This window comes from Leptodactylus fuscus, chromosome 7 (genome assembly GCF_031893055.1).
Source record: "Leptodactylus fuscus isolate aLepFus1 chromosome 7, aLepFus1.hap2, whole genome shotgun sequence".
Taxonomy (NCBI): domain Eukaryota; kingdom Metazoa; phylum Chordata; class Amphibia; order Anura; family Leptodactylidae; genus Leptodactylus; species Leptodactylus fuscus.
The window spans coordinates 111,917,484-111,937,456 of record NC_134271.1 but is presented as its reverse complement, the minus strand read 5'-3'; the positions used below and the strand labels follow the sequence as shown (position 1 = coordinate 111,937,456).

At 44.7% G+C, this 19,973-nt stretch overlaps 1 protein-coding gene across 2 annotated transcripts in view; it reads right to left on the bottom strand.

The window, feature by feature from the left end:
- TTBK2 (tau tubulin kinase 2) overlaps window positions 1–11,003 on the bottom strand; it is an 85,147-nt gene extending 74,144 nt beyond the window's left edge. For both annotated transcript variants that reach the window (XM_075282816.1, XM_075282817.1), the window contains exon 1: window positions 10,689–11,003. The gene's annotated coding sequence lies outside the window, so the exon portion shown is untranslated. The remainder of the gene's footprint in view (window positions 1–10,688) is intronic.
- Window positions 11,004–19,973: the final 8,970 nt, after the last annotated feature.

Here is a 19,973-nt window from a genome sequence, read left to right as displayed (position 1 = left end):
ATGCTTTTTTATAAAAACAGGACGTCCAAGGAAATGGTGCATCAATAGGACTATCTAAAGGTGTGATGGTGCTCTGCATAATATAATCTACAATACAAGGTGACTGGTTTCCTGCCAACAAACACCCTTTAAAGGGATCCTATCAGTCAAAGTCATTTTTTTTCTCACTAACACATCGGAATAGCCTTAAGAAAGGCCATTCTTCTTCTACCCGTTTGCTTGAAATCCCGTTTTATGTCGGTATGCAAATGAGTTATCTCACAGCACTGGGGGCGTCCCCAATGCTGCGAGAGAACTCTATCCAGCGCCGCCTCCATCTTCTTCAGCAACAGCTTCTTCACGAGTCTTCTTCCGCTGCGCAGGGGGGGGTCAAAATTCAATGCATGTGCAAGTCGGCTCTGCCAGCAGCCCTCGGGAAGAGCCAACTTCACATGCGGGCGGCCATAGAACTACAGGAGCGTACGGCACATGCTCGCGTAAGCGGCCAGAAAAAAATGGCCACCCGCATGTGAAGTCTGCTCTACCCAAGGCTCGCTGGCAGAGCCGATTTACGCATGTGTTGAATTTTGACCCCCCAGGTGCCGGAAGAAGACGCGTGAAGAGGCCCTTGCTGAAGAAGATGGAGGCATCCCTAGAGAGTTCTCTCGCAGAATTGGGGATGCCCCCAGTGCTGTTTGAGCGCTGGGGCCCGCCCCCAGTGCTGTGAGAGAACTAATTTGCATACCGACAAAAACCGGGATTTCAAGCGAACAGCGTTGCGGAGAAGACATCGAAATGTAGGAGAAGAATAGCCTTTCTTAAGGCTATTCTCACGTGTTAGTGAGAAAAAAAAAGTTTGAATGATCCCTTTAAAGTTGTGACACTGCACATGGTGCAGTATAGTTAATAGTGGTGCACCATTGCCTGCTCGTGGCCAACATTCTTGAAATCTTGGAAACCCCTTTAAGAACATGCTGTAGACAATAATTTTAATGGCTCAGATGCGGAATCATGTACTAAAGCTACATAATTTAAGCAGCTTGTGAGTCAGACATGTCCTTTAACTATTCACTCCTGTGCAATAAATGACTATCCCTCTGGATACCAAGATCACTGAGGATGCCACATTTTAAGCAACCAATACCCAGAAGAACATAGGCTGCAATGAACCCTGTCCATAGACTATCGGTACCTGCTTGTGATGCAAAAGAAACCCCGAATGAACCACTGTAAAATACTGACATATCTTGTCATTTCTACCATTGTCAGAATTCAGAGCTGAGATTTCTCAATGTTCCATGTTTATAAGCTGCACAAGAAACTCCACTATAACAATAAGTCTGAACGACTCCCTAATTAACTAAAAAGATATAAAACACAAGACACGCTAAACATGGGACTAATATGTTCTGGTCATTGCCTAGCAACAAGCACTGCAGTAGGTGGATGACAGCGGAAAATTATTATTGTAATCAATGGTAATATTCATAGAAGGATCATTTTATTATACGATCTTTACTCTATGTCTGTATACAACATGCAGTCAAGATAGTCCCAGGGAAGAGGAGAACGTCAAAAGTGTGGAGGCATCAGAAACAACTGCAAAAGGAATCAATGAATGTGCCTGCATTTCCTCTCATATTATCGCATGCGCCATTTTACCTACATCAATAGAGGCTGGGGTCACAACAGTGCTTGGATTCCTTTCGGGGATTCTGTCCCCAATTCTACATGAAAAATGCAGAAAAAAAAAAAAAGTCCCTATTTGGGCAGAACCTATTCTAATCTGCGGGTAACCGCTTTTTAAGCAGATTCGGTTTCCGTTTTTCGGGTGCTCAAGTGGACACTAAGAACGGAAACGTACGTGTGAAGAGTTGTTGAAAATTTAAAGAAATACAAAATGCAGCACCTTTAAGATAGTTTTTTTCAGGATTTTTCAGCTATATGTCAGGGGCAGGTGTTGGACCACACCTGAAATTAATACAGAGGACTTAGGTCATCAAAATCTTTGGCCCAGAAGCCCCCTAAAGCACTAATGTGATGTAGCTGCGGCTTAGGGTCCTAAATCTATGTATTCAATAGCTGACAGTCCTCTTTAGGGTAAGTTCATACAGGGGTTTTTGGACCGAATTTTGATGCGGAATCCGCCTCAGAATCCGACTCCAAAAAATAGCTCCCCTTGACTTCAATGTTCACTTTTTTCTGCTAGCGTTTTTTTTACGCTCATGGAAAAAAGTAGCGACCTGCCCTTTCTTGCAGCGGATTCCGCCACAGCGTCCATGGCACGACACTCCCTCCTGACTAGGCCTCTTCATTTGGGCCTAATCCAGACCGGAATGCCACAGTGCACCGGCATCCAGTCGCAGTTAACCGTTTAAGACTGGATTCTGAGGCGGCCTCCACGTCAAAATCCGGTCCAAAAAACCCCATGTGAACTCAGGAGATGAGTCCCAGAGTCCACTTCAGAGCATTGTGCCCGATTAATAAGAAGTCAGTACATCTCGCTTTATGCGCAAGTGTTCAATCTGCAGGGCCAGATATAGCTTAGAATACTTAAAGAGGACCTTTCATCAGATTGGGCACAGGCAGTTCTATATACTGCTGAAAGGCTGACAGTGCACTGAATTCAGCGCACTATCGGCTTTCCCAATCTGTGCCCCGGGTAAAGCGCTATCAGTCCTGGTACCGTAGCGCTTTACAGTCAGAAGGGCTTTCCTCGCAGTCTGTCAGGTACGTCCTTCTCCACAGCAGTGCCTATTGCGCTGTACAGTGTGAGCGGGGAGAAACACCTCCTCCCCTCCTGATAATACTCGTCTATGGACGAGCTCTGTCAGCAGAGGGAGGGGGTGTTCTTCCCCGCTCACACTGTACAGCGCGATAGGCGCTGCTGTGAAGAAGGACATACCTGACAGAGTGTCAGAAACGCCCTTTGACTGTAAAGAGCTACGGTACCAGGACCAAAAGTTAACTGTTTAAGACTGGATTCTGAGGCGGCCTCCACGTCAAAATCCGGTCCAAAAAACCCCATGTGAACTCAGGAGATGAGTCCCAGAGTCCACTTCAGTGCATTGTGCCCGATTAATAAGAAGTCAGTACATCTCGCTTTATGTGCAAGTGTTCAATCTGCAGGGCCTGAATTTGGAAAAAGAAAAAAAAAAAAAAAAAAAAACTGAATTCAGCGCACTGTCAGCTTTCCAGCAGTATATAGAACTGCCTGTGCCCAATCTGATGAAAGGTCCTCTTTAAGAATGCCGGGACAGTCAGGTGACGTAAGCACAGCTGCATAACATCGTGCCGGTGGTTTAGTTGCCCCAAACCAGCTTATGGCTTTCCTTATATATATTGTTTTAATAAATCGCAAAAAAAGCTGTCCTTCATAGCGCATGATCTACAACTGGTTTTCACTTCAAAAACTTCAACACAGCTTGAGGCTTCAGAAACACTTGAAGCATAACTAAATTTTAAACTACTTTTTTTTTTAGCATTTGGAGACTTAATCAAGTTTATAAGTTATTGCATTAACAAAATTTTCCTCCTTGCGGTATAAAATTGTGCCTGAATCTGGCTCTCTGGTCTTTGTTTCCTATGAATCTATCCACAGCACTTCAATCAGATGATAACGGAGATCTGTACACTATGTCTAGGCCCTTAGAGAACGGGTGCTGACTCGGTGAACAGGCTGGTGGTGTGTAGGAGTGGGCAGGGTGTACAGGACAGTGGTAAAACACCTTGTGTGAAGTCATACATCAAGCAGAGCCCATGTCAGTTTTATTACAGGGCTCACACTATAGTGTGCACCACTCCACTTCCCCAACTCCAGGTCTTTGCATCCTTTAATAGGTGCCATACCACTGATTCTGGCACAACTGGAATGTTTCCTCTAACCAACACCGTTCCTGAGCAATCAGTGAGACAGTTTTGGCACCTGATATAATGAACTCTCTACTGTCAAGTGGACAATCTCAGCGAGATGCAAACAAGGAGATATGATTCTGACCTGAAACTCTGTTTAGACAGAGTCCGAGATCTCAAAATCATGCCTGAAAGGACAGACAGTACATGCATAGTTTGCACACACACACCATGGTCTGCTAGAGCATATTGCGCATATGCAATTTTCACCAAAGGGATGGCGATGTCAGAGCAGTGGGGCAGCACGCACATTAATAGTGTGAACAGTGCTCTACCTTTTGGGAAGGCCCCAGTGGTCCAACTGACTAATCAGCATTATGGAGAAAACTTCTTTTTCTAGACACCCATGGCACTGTCAAACACAAAAAGCTATGATTTTTATTAATGCTACAGCATCTACAGTAGGGGTTCTCACTTTTTCAGTATGTGAGCTATTTTCTACACTGACCAAGGGATAAGATCTACTACCCACTTCTTGTGGGCGGGGCAAAGCGTGAGAGCAGGAGACAGTCTCCAGTGTCTGCTTCTTCACAGCGCAGGCTGAGAATCATCTCTGGACACTGGCAGGCCGGGGCCTTGCACTCGTTCGCAGTCAGGGATGCAGCGGCCCTGCCCGCAAGTGTCCGGAGATGACTCTTAGCCTGTGCTGTGAACAAGCGGCACCCCGGCTCCCTTCATCCCTAAGAGCGGGGAGCGCGGAGTGCTTGTTCACAGCGCCGGCTGAATGTCATATCCGGACACTTGCACGCGGGGCTGCCGCAGCCCTGACTGCGAACGAGTGAAAGGCCCCAGCCTGCCAGTGTCCAGAGATGATTCTTAGCCTAGCTGCATCCCGCGATCGACCCATACATCCTTCGCGATCAACGTATTGGGCTTCAAAGGTACCGTAAACACTGGAGTATAAGTGCTGAAAAAGTGCTCCATGGCTTATACTAGAGTCATTACAGTAATTTTCTGCTAGCAGGCCAGGAACGCAGACTCCGCCGCCCCCCCCCCCACTCCATCACACGCCGGGTGTGACATTTTCCCTCTGCTATTTTCCGTTTTTAAACACCACAGTCAATGGGGCCCATCAGACTCCAGGTGTTACCACTATTTTAGCGTTCTTTCCTATCTTTCCTCCACGGTCCAGAACAATAGAGAAGTAATGCTAGTGTGAGCTTAGCTTACAGTTTCTGTGGCCCATCTCACAATTGGCCAGGGCTTGAAACGCAAAACTGTGCATCAGAAATGCACCAAAATAGTCAGAAACTAAGCCAACTAATAAGTGGTGAAAAGTTAGACTATACAGTGTAAAAGAACGCCAGATTTATTAGTCACTTTGTAAAGTCTGCTGCCGTTTCAGACTCTCAAACTAATATGGTCTAACTTTTAGACAGTGCAAAGTTAGTCTAGTCCACTTTGTGCAGCCAGCTTAAAAGTAATGCACAAATGTAACATATAGGGCTCGCCCTCCAAAAATTCTACATCTTTAAAATGCAAAACTGTGTGAATATGGTTTCACAAAATTCCATTTAGGGTCAATGCACACAGAGTTTTTGGACGCGGTTTCTGACGCAGATTCTGCTCGCGGAAAAAGGAACCCATTGAAGTCAATAAGAGGCTTTTTTTCCATGCGAATTCTGACGCGAAATCCACACCCAAAAACTGTGTTCATTGACCCTTATTCTGGGCCACACGGTGGCCTTGCAGCACTGGAGTCCTGGGTTCGAATCCTTCCAAAAACGTCTGCAAGAAGTTTGTATGTTCTCCCAGTGTTCATGTGGATTTCCTCCCGTACTCCGAGGACATACTGATAGGGAAAAATGTGCAATGTGAGCCCTAAATGGGCCCTATATAGTTTATCCAAGACACTGAGTTACAGGTCTCAGTGGTCAGACCCCTCCGATCAGCAATTTATTCTTTGTCCTACGGATAGATAAATACGTTTGGCGGTATAACCCTTTTAAAAATTTTAATCATATCACTTTTTTTCGGTAGACTTGAAGCAGATGTCAACCTTTGCAATAACAATACCATTCCTATATATTGTGCTGCAAATTATACTGCAGATTTTAAATGCAGAATTCACACAGGAAATCTGTTTTGTCTGAATGTTTCCTTTATTATTTTTAACTTGTCAGCACAGTGGACTTACAGTGAGTTCACACTGCAATAATGTTGCCTGATAAAAGGTAACAGAGGTCAATGACCGAAGCTTTAAAAAGGTTGCCCAGGATTAGAAAAATATGGCTGCTTTGTTCCAGGAATAGCACCACACCTGTCCATAGGTTTTGTGTGGTCTCGCAATTCAGCCCTATTCATTTTAATGGAGATGAGCTGCAATCCCAGAAACAAGCCTGCATTTATCTTAAGGCTCCGTTCTCATGGAGTAATGTGCCACTCATTTAGACACATATACACGGGTCAGAGCGCGGTGCTTCAAAAATGTGTTACGCGTCTAAGCCGGCACCCATTGAAATCAATGGGATCTGTTTTGAAACGCCACGTTCTGACACATGTATACGTGTCTAAATGAGCGGCGTGTTACTCCGTAAGAACGGAGCCTACGAATGGAGGTCCCCTGACTCCTGTCTCAGAATGAAGACATAGCCATGCTCCAATCATTTATGGGAGTTCTGAAAATAGACAAAGCTGCCCAATGCATAAATGTGCCAGATGGGAATATCCCCTTAAGCTTGACATACACAGTAAATTATTATTGTTTATTTATATAGCACCATTAATTCTATGGTGCTTTACATTTGAGGGTTCACATACGGTACACAAAATGTACAAACATTTATAATACTGACAGTGACCAACTGGCACAGCGGGATAGAGGGCTCTGCCTGCAAGGGCTTACAATCTATGAGTAGATGACTGCTGGCCAAACCTGTAAGGGCCCGTTCCCACGAAGTAACACGGTGCTCACTCTGACATGTAAACAAGTGTCAGAGTGAGCGCTTCGAAACAGAATCCCATTGACTTCAATATGTGCCGTCTTACGTGCGCTACAAATTGAAATCAATGGGAGGCTTTTTAACCCATTGATTTCAATGTGTAGCGCGTGTAAGACAGCACGTATTGAAGTCAATGGGATTCTGGTTTTGTGCGCTCACTCTGACACGTGTTTACGTGTCAGATTGAGTGCCGCGTTACTTCGTGGGAATGTTCCCTTAATATCAGGAGGACCTACAGACCAGCTAAAGTGTATGTGGGACTCCTGATTCTTCCCGAAGGCAGGTTTTGGAGGAGAATAGGAACAGGCAGTAGAAATCTTCTATTCTCAGTAAGATAGCCGACTGGCAGCAGTTTCCTCACCATCTCCCCATTCAATAACATGAACGCTCGGATGAGCTGAGCATGCTTGGGGGAAACTGAGCCAGATTGCTGTCAACTAAACAAATACTTGGCCAACCAGTATATGTGTATGGTCAGCATTGTGCTCTATTCATACTTGGTAGTGGTTTCTGTTTAACAAAAGTCAAAATGCATTGCCAAATCTGTTGCATTAGTCTTTGACTAATAATGGGGTTTTCTGGGTCCTACATGGTTCTCCAGTTTTTGGAATATCAGACAGACACTTCAATACACATTTGTATAGTGTCCAGAATGTGCTGATGCCCAATAATGGATGTTAGCATAGTTTATGTGAATGGAGCATGAATTCACAACTGGCTGCCCCCGCTAATATGTGTCTTTTCATGGTGCCAACTTATCCATAATAATGATACATTGAGTGCCCGCAGAGGTCATCAAATCTCTGGTCCATGCCTTAGTTCCACCAGAGCAGTGACTTGCATTGTACATTCAGGTATCAATACTACACACAGCGTGAGGAGCGTGCCAGCATCAATGAAGAGTCAATATAACGTTCCAGCGATAAATCTCTAACACAACATACAGACAACCCATCGGCTTGTACCAGAGACTGAAAACAGAAATATCACAAAACACTGTATGCTCAGGCTTCTCATAACTGGAAAGCATACCGTAAAAGAAGCTTCATGCTGTACTATACTACAGATTTACCGTGTGGGTGGATATATATTGGACGCGTTACATAATAGAGCAGTTTGTGAAAAACTACAATGTGCACAAATGTCTGCAAAAATGTGACTCATATCTCCTGCAACCTGCCAGCATCCAGTACGTGTTGTAGGACTGTTGTAGGACTTCATTCAAATGAATCGGTTTGAAAAATACCTGCAGGTTTCAGTCTCCTGTCCAGTTTCGGACAGGAAACGGAAACTTGCAAAACGGAGACAGGGCGCAAATTTGAACAAGCCCTTACACTACATTGCACCCTGTAAGGCTGGCAGCTAAGTAGGATATCAGGGACATGTCAATAACACAATATAGTGCTATAACACCCCCCCCCCCCCCCCCCCCCCGGAAATCTGATTATGCCAATCTAGGGATTTAAAATCCTATAACTTGACTTTTCAGCAACAGGAAACTTTGCAATGAACCATAGGAGAGGTCATTACTCGATTCTACACATAGTGGGACCAGTTTAGAGTGGAAAAACCACTTGAGGCTGAGGCCCCACTTTGCAGAAATGCAGTATTTTGGTTGCGGTTGTTTGTGCCAAAGCCAATAATGACTACAAAAGGAATGGGAAATATACAGGCAGCTCTATCTCAACCTTTTGCTCAATCCACTCCTGGCTTTGGCTCAAAAAGCTGCAACAAAATCTTCAACAAAAAAAGCTACGTGGGGCCTTAACCTGAAAGTTCCCTTTAAATTTGGGTTTTTATTGCAGATTTTCTTTCCAATCAGGAGCAGATTTCTTAACATGGAAAAAAAAACATCTGTCTGAACATTGCTCTGTCAATGCCACAAAACCTGGATTCACACTATCTGACCCCTAATACAGACCTCCAAAAAATAAGATAAAAAATCATGCATACAAATATATCAACAGAGTTACGTATATATTTTATATTACAAATAAAAGAAAACACTTCAGTAATTTAGAACTTGCTCAGATTTATTTTATAGCTGATAAGTATGGGAATTCTGCAGAAAAATAAATAAATCTGGGGATACAACCTTCGATATCTATTCCCATAATGCAAAGGCTGAATTGACAACTTGCAAATGAAAAGGGTGATCTTTGACTAGAGAAAGTGCAGAGTGAGCTAAGCATGTGTAGTAAAAGTGGCTTGTCATTCCCTTAGCACACACCCAGAAGATTAGCTACTCAATAACAATCACTGCCCCCCACCGCAGAGCTCTTCTGCCGGAGGATGAAACCATCCTTTAAGTGCACATGGTATAACCTTCCAGGACCACAACCCTGATGACTAATATACTTATGTTAATATTCGCGAAGCAAGCACAGAAATCAAGGGGTTAATTCTACTCTGCAATGAGGAGGGGATAGCTAGCCAATGTGTTGGGAAAGTCTGCAGCACTGGAGACAAGAGAAGCTTCATACACCGGCCTACATGATCTGCATCCAAACACTGATGGTGGCCACATTTTTATTATCTAGCTAGCTATCTGTATGTATATAGATAGATAGATAGTATATAATATATATTATATTAATGTGTTCCTGTCACCATAAACAAAGCACATTTGTTGCCAACAAATGTATACCGTATATCAAAATAAGATAATCCTTTATTAGTCCCACCATGGGGAAATACATTAAAATAGTTATATCAAAAATATATGCACTAAAAGACAAATTGCTACAACAGTACTGGACTGGATAATGCCAAGAAGAGTCACAAAAATGTATTTACTATTCTCTTGCTTGGTCTAAAGGAGAACTTCACAACCATTTATACTATGGGCCCAAAGCAAAGCCCCATCTACAGCCCCCGGGATTATGGAGTGTATTGGCTAAGATGACCTTATTATATTGGGCCAAATATCAATATTTAATAGGTAAAAATAAAGATATGATTTTTCCATTCACTTCTCATGTACTAGCGAGGATTCCTGCTGACCGGCACAATAGCAGGATGGATGCTGGATATATGGAGAAATCAAATCGGCTCACACAGATCCTTCTCAATGAAAAAAAACCCTTTACCATGGGGATTCTCTTCTCCATGGGGGTCTGTCACTAATGTCATGTTCAGTAATGACAGAGGAGGAGGAGGAGGGGGGGGGGGGCTAGCAGTCAGTACAATAAAGAAATAGCAGATAGCTGGGCCCCTCCCTACTATGTGTGTACATACCCAACACATTTTTGTGTAGCTCTCCCACTGTTGCACACCTGGGTCCACACTTTCTAGCCCCAAGAAAGACAAATATGGGAATTCATTCTTTAGGATATTAATAAAAAATTAAAAAAATTATCATAGATAAAGCACAAAGCCTGTCGATAAGAGAGTTGTGTTTAATGATCACCACGGCCGGCGGCGATCACATTGATCACTATGATCGTTAGAGGGGGCGGTTAGATCGGCCAATGGTCTATCAGATACAATATACACACAGGGAATGGCACCAGGACCTGTCACTTCGGATTTTATCCTAATAGTGATATCTATATTATTTGTATATTACATAATGTTGTGTGATATTTATGGTGTAGAGGTCTGAATAAATGAACAGGTGATAAATCATATTATTTAGGAATAGACATCGATAGATAGACAGTGTATAGCTTGAGACACAATGATGTATGAATGAATTGCAGAGGGTATGTTGTGTATACAGAGATGCAGACCACCTAGAGCACACATGATTTATGGCTACACATACAAGCCTGGGTCACAATGTAACACACTGGAGGGTCACACATACAAGACAAAATCCAAAGGATAACTGCACCACCTCCCCCCCCCCCTTACCTCAATGGTACAATCGTGAGCCCAGAGGTGACATTCCGTATACCTGCTCACTCATCTAGAAAATAGGGGGGTTCCTCCACGTCCAATATAAAAGAGATGTTGAGGTCACCTCTATCCACCAGTAACCGTAACATAAGGCACACCCATACTGGTGCCAGACGAACCGTTACCCGCCAGTCCCGAGCCTCGCCGCCGCCACTATCCCCCCCCCCGGTCACCGGCTGCTCCCCCCACTCTCCATCACTGCAGCACCATAGACGTCACAAGCTACCCTACCAACACAAGCAAGACAAAACCTAGCATGCTAGGCGCTACCACGCCTCCTTCTGACAACTTCCACTCCCCTTGCAATCAATTCTCCTGCTCTGATTGGTCACTGGCGAAAATAGCATGCGACTGAAAGAGAGGAGGCGCTGTCAATCACTGGGGGCGGAGTTGTAATAAAAATACGCCCACACCAAGCCCTTCCCCGGCACTCCTAGCGAATGCCTAAGTTACTTGGAGAATGCGGTTACCTGGGAGAAGCGTCACAATTCCATTGCGCATGCGCGCGAGGGAATGTCGGGAACTGTAGTTTATTGTGATTTGTCTCTGAAGCTGTGAAATTCCTAACAGCTCTGCGATTTATTCACTATAATACACGTAGCTATTACCTAAACTACCTCATAGAGAGACTGCTCTTGTCATGGCTACCAATGAGCCCAACTTTCACCTTTACAAAAGCTCTGGTTGCTATGGGAAACAAGAGCTGCGATACCCAGCACAGCTGCTAGTGTAATGGTAAAAGGGCAGGCAATGAAAGGGTGTCAGCGCTCGCTCGCCAGCACTCAGACCCCCACTGTTCACATACTGGTGGTCAGGCCAAAGGAAAAGTGGAAAACCCCTTTAAGGCTGCTTTTACACGTAGTAACGCTCCGCTCATTCTGACATGTAAACACGTGTCAGAGTGAGCGCAGTAAAACAGAATCACATTGACTTCAATGGGTTCGGTCTTATGCACGCTACCCATTGAACTCAATGGGAGGCTTTTTTACCTATTGCTTTCAATGTGATATGCGCATATCACATTGACAGCAATAGGTGAAAAAAGCGCCTCCCATTGAGTTCAATGGGTAGCGCGCGTAAGACCGAACCCATTGAAGTCAATGTGATTCTGTTTTACTGCGCTCACTCTGACACGTGTTACTCCGTGTGAACGCAGCCTAAGGCCAAGGCCCCATGTAACGTAAAAACTACAGTTTGGCCCATCTCCTTATCTCATATCACCATCAGAGTCTGATGAAGGTCTACTAGGACTCTACAGTCATGGCCAAAGGTTTTGAGAATGACACAAATCTTCTATTGTCACATGATCGGCTGCCCTCTGGTTTTTATGTGTTTGGCAGATGTTTTTATCACATACAGAAATATAATTGCAATCATATTCTGAGTAACAAAAGCTTATATTGACAGAATGAGTTAATGCAGCAAGTCAATATTTGCAGTGTTGACCCTTCTTCTTCAGGACCTCTGCAATTCTCCCTGGCATGCTCTCAATCAACTTCTGGACCAAATCCTGACTGATAGCAGTCCATTTTTGCACAATCAATGCTTGCATTTTGTCAGAATTTGTAGGTTTTGTTTGTCCACCCGTCTCTTGATGATTGACCACAAGTTCTCAACGGGATTAAGATCTGGGGAGTTTCCAGGTCATGGACCCCAACTCTCTATGTTTTGTTCCCTGAGCCATTTAGTTATCACCTTTGCTTTATGGCAAGGTGCTCCATCATGCTGGAAAAGGCATTGTTGATCGCCAAACTGCTCTTGGACGGTTGGGAGAAGTTGATCTTGGAGGACATTCTGGTACCATTCTTTATTCATGGCTGTGTTTTTAGGCAAGACTGTGAGAGAGCCGATTCCCTTGGCTGAGAAGCAACCCCACACATGAATGGTTTCAGGATGCTTTACAGTTGGCATGAGACAAGACTGGTGGTAGCGCTCACCTCGTCTTCTCCGAATAAGCTGTTTTCCAGATGTCCCAAACAATCGAAAAGGGGATTCATCAGAGAAAATGACTTTACCCCAGTCCTCAGCAGTCCACTCCCTGTACCTTTTGCAGAATATCAGTCTGTCCCTGATGTTTTTTCTGGAGAGAAGTGACTTCTTTGCTGCCCTCCTTGCAACCAGGCCTTGCTCCAAGAGTCTCTGCCTCACAGTGCGTGCAGATGCACTCACACCTGCCTGCTGCCATTCCTGAGCAAGCTCTGCACTGCTGGTAGCCCGATCCCACAGCTGAAACACTTTTAAGAGACGGTCCTGGCGCTTGCTGGTCTTTCTTGGGTGCCCTGGAGCCTTTTTGCCAACAATGGAACCTCTCTCCTTGAAGTTCTTGATGATGCGATAGATTGTTGACTGAGGTGCAATCTTTCTATCTGCAATACTCTTCCCTGTTAGGCCATTTTTGTCCAGTGCAATGATGACTGCACGTGTTTCTTTAGAGATAACCATGGTTAACAGAAGAGAAACAATGATGCCAAGCACCAGCCTCCTTTTAAAGTGTCCAGTGGTGTCATTCTTACTTAATCATGACAGATTGATCTCCAGCCCTGTCCTCATCAACACCCACACCTGTGTTAACGGAGCAATCACTGAAACGATCTTAGCTGGTCCTTTTAAGGCAGGGCTGCAATGATGTTGAAATGTGTTTTGGGGGATAAAGTTCATTTTCTAGGCAAATATTGACTTTGCAAGTAATTGCTGTTAAGCTGATCACTGTTTATAACATTCTGGAGTATATGCAAATTGCCATTAGAAAAACTGAAGCAGTAGACACTGTAAAAATTAATATTTGTATCATTCTCAAAACTTTTGGCCATGACTGTACACCCTGTTTACTCAAGTGAATAAATCACGTGGTTTTGCATCCACTTCCGTGTCTACGGAGTCTATTACCGATACTTTCTAAGGGTTGGGACCCTACTCTGTAACGGCTGGTTGTTCTGTCCACATCCATACTCATACAATATTGTTACTTTCTGAAGAAGACTGATCAATCCCTCTATGCCAGTTTTAGTTATTTGTAATCTGTGTAACCTTCGTGGATTTCTATTCTGGTGCTGGGAAACACGGCTGATTTATGAAGAGGCTGAATCCACTTCATAAATCACTGGTTCCCTGTGCCAGTTGGAGACTTTAATAAGATTGGCATACAGTTTGCCAGTCTTATTAAAACTGCTCCCTATGTTCTTGCAATGGTTTACACCCCATGTAAACCAATAGGAGAGGGGATAATGCTGCTGTCATTCATGTAGGCAGGCCGGGTTCATGTGACGTCAGAGACGTCAGACAAGTATGAAGGAAGCCTGGTAGGATCATGGAGAGATAAGTAACAGTACGTTACAGTTTTTACGTTCCCTTTATCTCTCCCAGTCCGCCGATCATTATACTTGGGGGTCTGCAAAGACATCCGAGTATAATGATAGTATTTGTGGAGCCCGCGGTGTCACTTGCCGATCCCGGCCCAGCCAGGATCGGCAAGTAAATAGGGCCCGTAACGGCCTATTTAAAAAAAAATTAAAAAAACGCAGCGGTAGCGGCTGTCACCCTAACGGCTCGGGCCCTATGGCAGCCGCCTCTGCTGCCTCTATGGTAGTTATGCCCCTGCCATACATATATCATTATGATTGAAACCATGATACAGTAGTACTTAAGGGTTAAAGAAGCAGAAAACAAGTGACTTCTCTGGAACTACAAAGATGGCTTTAAATCTATTCAGATTGTGCAATGAAAAGAGCTCCTCTGATTTTTCTGTCTGAGCAAATGAAAAAGAATTTCGTAAAAGAAGAGTGACAACAGGTCTACCACACCCTCTACCCCCCCCCCCCCCCCCCCCCCGCTAGCTACGCTTCTGCTCTGGGGTTTTGATGCAGCCTGCAGCCATACAATTATGCACTTGAGTTGGCAATGCATTTTAGGATTTGACACAAGTAATTGAATTTAATTTATAAAATTGATGTACCGTATTTTTCGGACTATAAGACGCACTTTTTTTCCCCAAAATTTTTGGGGAAAAGAAGGGTGCGTCTTATAGTCTGAATGTGGCGCCTGGCATCCGCTGTAATAGAGAGGCGGAAGCCGGCAAGTGATAGACACCATTACAGGTGCCGGGGCCTGAGACATCGCTGCGCTCCTCTGCCCTGCATGAAGCCAGCAGCGGTAGGGGCTCCTCCGTGCCCCCGCCGCTGGCTTCATGCATGGCAGAGGATCGTAGCGATGTCTCAGGCCCCGGCGTCTATCCCTCCCCGGCATCCGCCTCTCTAGTACAGCGGATGCCGGGTCAGTATCCGTGGCCCCTTCTCCCCCGGGGCCGGTCCCCACCGGCCCCGTACCTGTAAAGTTGCAGGCCGGCTCCTGCGCGGCGATATCGCAGGAGCCGACCTGTTCGGGTGACAGCCGGGAGCCTAATGAGGCTCCTAGGCCTGTCACTGCTATATTAGTATTGCGGCTGGTCTCTATGACCAGCCGTAATACTAATAGACAGAATGTCCCATAGACGGCAATACAGTTGTATTGCCGTCTATGGGACTTGCGATCAAGTGACCGCAGGTTCAAGCCCCCGGGGGGGGGGAATAAAATAGTAAAAAAAAAAAAAAGCTTTGAAATATGAAATAAATAAAAGTTCTAAATCACCTCCTGTTTTTTTTTTTTTCAATACAAGGTGATCTAAGCAATAGATATCCCCCAAAATGGTATAACTAAAAATTACAGCTGGCCCCGCAAAAAAAACGCCCTATACATCCCCGTACAGCTGCAGGGTCACCTGTCAATGTGGCCTTGCAGCTGTTGCAAAACTACAACTCCCATATATTAAATATTTTACCAGTTTTTGCTTCAAAATTTTTTTTCCCTATTTTCCTCCTCTAAAACCTAGGTGCGTCTTATAGTCCAGTGCGTCTTATAGTCCGAAAAATACGGTAAATGTCTGCTAAGGTAGGGTTCACACTACCGTTGGTGTCCGCTCGAAGGTGTCCATTTAAAAAAAAAAAAATCGGACACCAATCATAACAAACACAAACAGACAGTAACTGATGGCTATCAGTTACTGTCTGTTATATGTCTGCTGCCCCTAGACCTCAATGTAACAAAACAAAACAGACACTTACTGACATGGACTTACGGACATGGTTTTAACCAAACACTAAAGGACACAAACAGATAAAATCCCTTTGAAATTAATTGAAATTGCAAACGGACCAGCTAGTGTCCATTGCTAAAATCTTGTACGGACAATAGCCACGGACACTGCTGAGAGGACACCAACGGTAGTGTGAGCGCCCCCTAACCATATATAGTTTCATACCTCCCAACTATCAGAGGACTGAAAAAGCCACAACAAATTTTGCTTCACCAACTTCAAAAATTGACTCCGTCCATTCCCATCCATTTCTCTTTGTGCTCCCCACACAGTATATTGTTCCTATAGTCCAGGGGTCCCCAACTGCCGGCCCGTGGACCAATACCAGGCCGCAGGGCATGTTGCACCGGTCCGAGTACCGGCGGCAAGGAGTCAGCAGGGTCGGACTGGCCCACCGGGAAACCGGTGAATCCCCCAGTGGGCCCCGAGCCCCTCATTTAGCCACAGCAGATGCACTGGTCGGGGGCCCAAACGGGATCCTGAGCATAGGCCATAAAAAAGATTAACCCTGGATAATCCCTTTAATATGTCCCACACAGTGAAACGTCCCCCTTCCGCACATCATGTTAGCCCCATCACTGCTCCCACACAGTATAATGGCCCCATCACTGTTCCCCATACATTATGGGGGACCAGTGAAGAGGCCACTGTATGGAGGGAGCAATGAAGTGGCCATAAAAGATTTGGCCCAGACCAGTGGCAGATCCAGGCTATGTGGGGCCCTGGGCAATTGACTTTGGTGGAGCCCTACATAGCGAGGGGTCTGGGGGGTATGGAGTACCCCCCGGGGGAACGGGGGGTCTGGGTGCCCCCCCAGGGTTTTCTGAAAAAATTAGCCCTAAAAATGCATTCTATATTCAATTCGAGCCGCTTTAGGCCCAGGAGGGCTCTAAAAAAAATAATAATATTAAATACTGGATTGTGGTTTTATTTAAGTACTAGCTGGTACCCGCGACTTCGTCTGCGGTGATTGTAGAAGTGGGTAAATACAGGCGCGGGTAAGGTTTTAGTAGTGTGTAAACGGCGGTTTGGGACTTTTCAGTATGTTTGCGGCTACGGCGTTAACCGTCCAGGTAAAATATTTGTATAGCTTTGTACAGTGGGCGATTTCGGACACAGGGATACCTAACATGTATGTGTTTCACAGTATTTAGAGGGGCTCTATCAGCAAAATCATGCTGATAGAGCCCCACATATGCGTGAATAGCCTTTAAAAAGGTTATTCAGGCACCACTAAAGTTATATGAAACTACCCCCAGTTTTAAAATAAAACCCTAAAACAGAATATGATCAACTTACCCATCGTGCACGGTGGGCGGGCATTCAGGGTGCGCTGTCTTCTTCAGCCACGCCTCCTCTTCCAGCGATGTCCTCGGGTCCCGTCTAAGTCGCGAACTGACATTGATAAAAAATGGCGTGGGCGCATGCGCAATAGCCGTAGTAGAAGTAGCATGCTACTGCGCATGCACCCGCGCCATTTTTTATCAATGTCAGTTCGCGAGCGCCGGAGGAAGATGGGACACGAGGACATCGGAGGAAGAGGAGGCGTGGATGAAGAAGACGGCGCACCCTGAACACCCGCCCGCCCATCGTGCACGATGTGTAAGTAGATCACATTCTTTTTTAGGGTATTATTTTAAAACCAGGGGGTAGTTTAATATAACATTTACGGTGCCTGAATAGCCTTTTTAAAGGCTATTCACGCATACAGTATGTGGGGCTCTAGCAGCATGATTTTGCTGATAGAGCCCCTTTAATGACTTGTCTTAGACAATTATTCTCTATCTACAGGGTTCTCTCACATTCTCCCTGTAAAGGAAACACCTATGCACTTGTACGAGTCACTTCTATGGGACGGCTGTAAATTGTGGTCCTACACAAGTGCTCTGGAGCTTCATGTACTGTACACAGAGCTTGTAGGAAGCTATTAGTCCTCTGTTCTAATATGACCCCCAGCCATATTACACTAATTCTCTACACGGCGACATTTGTGGAATGACTTAAAATTGTGCATTGATTTTCTATGGTGATTTTCTTGATTACAACTACAATTGTTTACTGTCAATATTATTGCATGTATTTTTCAATTCATGTGTAGTTATGTAGCTGTAGAAAGTGAATCTCTATATTTAAAGATAACAAAAAAAACCTCAAGCAATTGCAGACACATGTGCAACATCGCGTGATAAACGTCTCTGTAGCCATAGCCTTAAGGGTCCATTCACAAGGAGTTTTTTGGCACTGATTTTGACGCTGAATCCACGTGGAAAAAAATTCCTCATCATAGAGTTCTATGGGTTCAGCTCGCTTTATTTTTCCACTAGTGGAAAAAAAGCTTCCTTCAGATAGTCAATGGGAGGCAGAAAGTCCACGTTGTGGATTTGGGCGCGGAATTGGCAAAAACCGTGTGAAAAAACCGCTAGCAGTTTTTTCAAGGTCCATACAATGTGCTGGAGGAAAAAAACTAAAAAAGTCTCAGAAAATGCTCCAAAAACCACTTAAAGGGATTCTACCACTAAAACATTTTTTTTTCTAGTTACCACGTCGGAACAGCCTTTAAAAAGGCTATTCGTCTCTTACCTGTGGAAGTGCTCTCCGCCGCGCCGTTCGTTCAAAATACCGGTTTGTACCGGTATGCTAATTAGTTCTCTCGCAGCGATGGGGGCGTCCCCATCGCAGGAGCAGCGATGGGGGCGTCCCCATTGCAGCTCGAAAACCGACCGCAGCGCCGCCTCTCTGGTCTTCGGTGTCCTCCCCTTGCTTCTTCAGCGTACTGTCGGACGCCTGCGCAGAGCATACTGCGCAGGCGTCCGACAGACGCTGAAGAGGCAAGGGGAGGATACTGAAGACCAGAGAGGCGGCGCTGCGGTCGGTTTTCGAGCTGCAATGGGGACGCCCCCATCGCTGCTCCTGCAATGGGGACGCCCCCATCGCTGCGAGAGAACTAATTAGCATACCGGTACAAACCGGTATTTTGAACGAACGGCGCGGCGGAGAGCACTTCCACAGGTAAGAGACGAATAGCCTTTTTAAAGGCTGTTCCGACGTGGTAACTAGAAAAAAAAGTGTTTTAGTGGTAGAATCCCTTTAAAAAATTTTTACTAATTCCTGAAGCAGATTTTTTCCTCACCAAAATCCTCACCAAAAAAACTCTGTGTGAATGGATCCTAAGGGTCCATTAACACGGAGGAAAATGTTGAGGAATTTGGTGTGTCAGCGCTGAAAAAAGAGCCTCCCATTGACTTCAATAGGTTCCTTTTTCTGCTTTTTTTCAGCGCTGAATCTGATGCGGATTCCACACCAAATTCCTCACCATTTTCCTTCGTGTGAATGGACCCTAAAGTTACAAGACTAGATGAACTGTGTTACATGATCTTACAACATTATCTGAGATAACATTAACCAGACAAAGCTCAGTCTGCCAATGAGAACAGTCCTTTTGTTCCCTTCAAAGTCTGAGCTCCAAAAAATAGGAAAAAACTATAATGTAAATGATGATCAAAGTATGAAAGGGCAGAAGAGAGAAGATCGTCAATTTTCATAGCTGCAGAATATATCTACAAACCTTTACATTGAGCACCACCTGCTGGCAAAGTTGTATCAAGTCTTTTAGACTTGACTTACATGTTGCTTATTGCACAGAGAATAATAATAATAATAATAATAATAATAATAATAATAATAATACATTTTATTTATAGAGCGCCAACATATTCTTCAGCACTTTACAACTTAGGGCTAGTTCACACAGGGACATGGAGGAGGATTTTGAAAGTGGACATCATAATCCTCCTCCATACAATGTTAGTCTATGTAGACTGTTAGCTTTTTTTTTTCTTCTGCTAGCAGAGAAAAAGAAGTGACATGATCTTTCCCCCTACGCACAACAGCAGCACAAGGCTCCAGTTGTGCTGCTGTTTGGGCTAAGGGAAAACAGATTATCATTCATAATCTTTCATTCTTCAGGCATTTTCCGCCTGAAGAAAGCAGTAGAAGTGAATGGGAAGCGGGTTTTACCGCACAAGTTTTTTTGCAAAAAACCATGAAGCGTTTTTTTGCGGCCTGTTCTCTTAAAGGATGGGAAAACCACCTGGAAGCGGTTTTTACAAAAA